General features: G+C 47.6%; 1 protein-coding gene across 1 annotated transcript in view; it reads left to right on the top strand.

The window, feature by feature from the left end:
- Positions 1-5000, top strand: part of ccdc136b (coiled-coil domain containing 136b) — a 35934-nt gene that overhangs the window by 7111 nt on the left and 23823 nt on the right. The window lies entirely within an intron of this gene.

The raw sequence follows: 5000 nt of genomic DNA, 5'->3' as shown, positions 1-5000 counted from the left end.
ATCTATCAGCACTGTAGCTGCTAAATGGGCTGCCACTCCTCTGGTATTCAGTGGCAGCCAGATCTGCTTACTGATCCTGCCTGACATTCCATCTCTAGAATACTGAGACAGACAAGCAGATGGACAAACAGGCAGACAGACAGGTAAACATGAACAGGGGCAGACATGCAGACAGACAGACAGGCAGGCAGACAGACAGGTAAACATAAACAGTGGCAGACAGACAGGCAGACAGATAGGTAAACAGGGCCAGACATGCAGACAGACAGATAGGTAAACAGGAGCAGACATGCAGACAGACAGACAGACAGGCAGACAGGCAGACAGACAGAAAGACATGCAAAGAGGTAAACATAAACAGGGGCAGACATGCAGACAGACAGACAGGCAGAGAGGAAGACAGACAGGCAGACATGCAGAGAGATAGACAGTCAGAGAGACAGGCAGACAGATGGACGGACAGACAGACAGACATGCAGACAGACAGGCAGGCAACTATACTATACAGACACCTTATGAAGAAATCTTGGTCCCTCTCATAAAACCCTTGTTCTTCTCCTCCTTCTTGTTCTTCATCACTTGTTTCTCTTGGAAAACCTACTGTGAGAAACAAAGTCATTGGTTCAGAAAACACTGTCACTTCCTCCAGCAGAAATAAGGTCCAGGGCAGAGCAGAGCAGGCTGTGTGTGTGTGTGTGTGTGCATGGGCGCGTTGGCAGAAATGAGGTCCAGGGCAGAGCAGAGCAGGCTGTGTGTGTGTGTGTGTGTGTGTGTGTGTGTGTGTGTGTGTGTGTGTGTGTGTGTGTGTGTGTGTGTGTGTGTGTGTGTGTGTGTGTGTGTGTGCGCGCACGCGTGTGTGTGTATGGGTGCGTGGGCAGAGCAAAGTGTGTGTGTGTGTCTGTGTGTGTGTCTGTGTGCGCGCGCGCGTGTGTGTGTATGGGTGCGTGGGCAGAGCAAAGTGTGTGTGTGTGTCTGTGTGTGTGTGTGTCTGTGTGTGTGTGTGTGTGTGTGTGTGTGTGTGTGTGTGTGCGTGTGTGTGTGTGTGCATGGGTGCGTGGGCAGAGAAAGTTGTGTGTGTGTGTGTGTGTGTTAGGGATGTAACGATTACCGGTATAATGGTAAACCGTGATAAAAATGTTGACGATAACAATTACCGTTTTAATTTCAAAAATCATAATTATCGCAGTTGATTACCACGGTGTGGAAACCGTGTGTTCAATCCTTCCCAGCTTCATCCGAGCCTGCTTTTGACATACAGTAGGCCTGTATTTTGGTCACTATAAGTGTGAGGTTAAATTTTCTTATCGTTACATCCCTAGTGTGTGTGTGTGTGTGTGTGTGTGTGTGTGTGTGTGTGTGTGTGTGTGTGTGTGTGTGTGTGTGGGCTCTTGCGTGGAGTCATGTGAGGCCTCCAGATTGCACAGAACACAACACAACAGCGCTCCTGCAGGAGACATCATCCCACTACACTGAGAATGTCAGCGCTGAAGCTAAGGGTTTAGGGTAGGAGAATGACATGATGAAACCACTCTTTACTGCACAACGCAACTCAGCCCCAAACCACACACACACACACACACACACACACACACACACACACACACACACACACACACACACATATATACATACAATAACATCACATCCCACTCAACTCAACAGAACTGAACCACAGCACTCAACCACAAACCCAGGGTGGAGGTTTGTGTGTGTCTGTGTGTGTGTGTGTGTGTGTGTGTGTGTGTGTGAAAGAGAGAGCCTGAGAGAGCTAAGCAAAAAGAAACAGAATAACAGAAGAGTGAGAGCGAGAGTGTGAGAGCAAGAGAGTGTGAGAGAGAGAGAGAGAGTGTGTGAGAGAGAGAGAGAGACATTGTGAGAGCGAGAGAGAGAGAGTGTGAGAGCGAGAGAGAGAGTGTGTGTGAGAGCAAGAGAGTGTGAGAGCGAGAGAGAGAGTGTGTGTGAGAGCAAGAGAGTGTGAGAGCGAGAGAGAGAGAGAGTGTGAGAGCGAGAGAGAGAGAGAGTGTGTGTGAGCAAGAGAGTGTGAGAGCGAGAGAGAGAGAGCAACAGCAAGCAGAAAGCAAAACACATTTGTGAAGCAGTTCCAGCAGCGTTGCGTAGCGCTGGAAACCTCGAGTCACTGGTGTGGGGAGCACGAGCCCCTTCAACACGACAATTAGCCAATTAGGAGCCACGGTGGCAGGCAGACAGAGCCTTAGGCTGACCAAACGAGACCTAAACGAGACCCACACGAGACGCTAACGAGAAGCTAACGAGACCCTAATGGGAAAGACCTCCAGGGCCTGACACATGAAGACCCGAATGGGAAGCACTTCAAGGGCACAATGACGCATGCAGCTGGCACAGGGCACAATGACGCATGCAGCTGGCACAGGGCACAATGACGCATGCAGCTGGCACAGGGCACCCTCAGCAGCACTCGGAGGGCACGGTGGCACGATGGCAGGCGTGACGCAACGCGAGGGGAGGCAGGACGTCCACGTGCTACTCTTTCCTTCATTAAGGGCTTTTCACATGAGAAGCGACACTCGATAGTATTCAATTAATTTTCAGTCATAGGCGGGTGGGCAAAGCGGGTGGGCAAGGCGGGTGAGCGGGTGATTTGAGTGGCATTACGTCGGGAGGGCGGGCCCAGTCCCATTTGCATCGAGAATCGAGAACCCGTCCGCCCACCTTCAAGACAAAAAGCGTTGGGAAAGCAAGCATTGGAAAGTCAAATCAGACACACACACACACACACAGAGCAACACGGAGCATACACACACACACACACACACACACACACACACACACACACACACACACACACACAGCCCTGGTTTCTTCCACCAATCAGTGCATTTCAATGTCAAATCAGATCCACCCACCAACACACACACACACATGCAGACAGTGTACACACATGTGCGCGCACACACAAACAGCGATCACAAAACACACTCACAAATTACAAACACTGTACACGCACACACACACACACACACACACACACACACACACCACGCAACACCAGGCGCGTAACGGAAGTGTTCTGTTCGCGGAACGTCTGCTGTAACAACTAGCTTCCGCTGTAATCAGTGGAACTGGCTACACCAGATGTGATAGTGGTGTGTACCCTCCAAAAAACTAAGACCAATCTTCTAGAACTATTTCTGTGCTCTGCGAACGGACTGCTTTTGCAATTCCCACTCCGTTGGCTCCCTGTACTGATTGGTCTCTCAGAGACAGGACTGGTGTTGCACTGTCTGCTTCAGTGTGCTCCTTTAAGCTCCAGTGTGGATGTTCTCAAAGATGGTTAATGTGATCGTGTAGGATACCTCATTTGACTCTCATTATCGTTTTGGGATACCTTTGTTGGGATACCTTTGTATTTTAGGTATGGATTTAATGAGAAATGGAATGAGAAATCTCCCCTAAACTTCCTCAGTAGAAACATTTTGAGGCACATCCTACTTTTAGCTCCATGTATTAATCACACTGTTGTAGTCTAGGTAACTGTAAACTAAGGAGAGAAAATGAAGGTTTCTTTTTAGATGTTTGTCTCTCATAGGTGCTCTGAGAGACAGCTGCAGAGAGACCCCATGGAGAGTCCAACAGAGTCCAACAGTGGAGTGCTTTAACCAGCACAGTCTAATCCACAGACTGAGTGGAAATTGGACATGAGTGGGAATTGGACTTGTGACCGAAAGGTGTCCGGTTCGATCCCCGACCGGTAAGAAAAATGTGGGTTGGGGGAGTGATTGAACAGCACTCTCCCACATCCCCGGATAAAGGTGCTGAATCAAGGGCTGCCCATTGGTCCAGGTGTGTAAGTGTGCTCCTAGTGTGTGTAAGCTCACTGCTCCGTATGTGTGTGTGTAGGCCTGTGTGTGTGTGTACACTAGGGTGACCAGACGTCCTCTTTTGCCCGGACATGTCCTCTTTTTGAAACCTAAAAATGTGTCCGGGCGGAATTTCAAAGTCGTCCGGGATTTTGTTATTCTAGCCTCAAACATGTTTACAGCGAATTTGCATTGCTCTCTCTTTCATTCATGGATATATCTATGTCTTTCGTTCACATACTAGTCACGGCCTCCCCCTACAGTTTGCTTTGCATTGAGTAGAAAGTGTAGGGTGTTGAGCCTGACCTTAGCTACCGTCATTGGTCAATAGTAATCTCAAACATTTAATTGGTCAGTCAGTCACCTCAATAGCGCAAACTTCCTTGTTTAGTGTAAGTTCACGGACGAATTAAAACGTAAATTTCCATGTTTTTGTCTCGGTCGATATCAACATGAAGCTGAGTGCCGGACCTGCAAAGCAGGCACTTACGCGTCGGTCGCAAATAAAGGTGCCAACGACCTACAGGTAGGCTACACAATGTTCAGCAAAGCATCGAACGGCAGCGAGGGGTGAGAGCTCATCAGCTAAAGTGACAGAGTTTTTTGACCTTAACATTACGTCTCCAAAATCATTTTGATGGCACATAACCTCATAACCATAGACTGTAACATGACGAACGGCACTTCTGCCATTGTCTGAGCTATTTATTTAGCTGAACCTTTAAACTGCCTTTAAGGGATAGCCTGCACACTGACAACAGCAGATGTCAATAATCCTATATCTACTGCAGCCTATATTCAGGTGAATTAAATATGTTGGCATAACATGAGGGAGAGATGTAGGCCTATTTCTTTACAAAAGAAATATCTAATAATAATGGATTGAAAAGAGGTAGGCCTAATAATAGACCAGACATGATTGAATAGATGGTTTGATAGATAGATTGAAAATGGACAACATATCCACAACAGTCCCCATCAACACAACTGTTTTCATAGGTCAGGACTATTAAGCTCTAAAACAGATTGTTCAAAATGATAGAGCTACTGTAAAAGATTCATGTATTTTCAGAAACACCTTGGATCAAATTTAGAGATAGGCTATGCAACATTAAAGATGGGTCGCCATCCAAATGTATCTTGCGAGTATGGAGCTCAACA

This window comes from Alosa pseudoharengus, unplaced genomic scaffold, assembly GCF_046254945.1.
Source record: "Alosa pseudoharengus isolate Yale_2024_CS ecotype anadromous, Long Island Sound unplaced genomic scaffold, YU_APseudo_1.1 YU_APseudo_1.1_scf_20, whole genome shotgun sequence".
NCBI lineage: Eukaryota > Metazoa > Chordata > Actinopteri > Clupeiformes > Clupeidae > Alosa > Alosa pseudoharengus.
The sequence above is the reverse complement of the archived record's forward strand: the minus strand, read 5'-3'. Positions and strand labels throughout refer to the sequence as shown.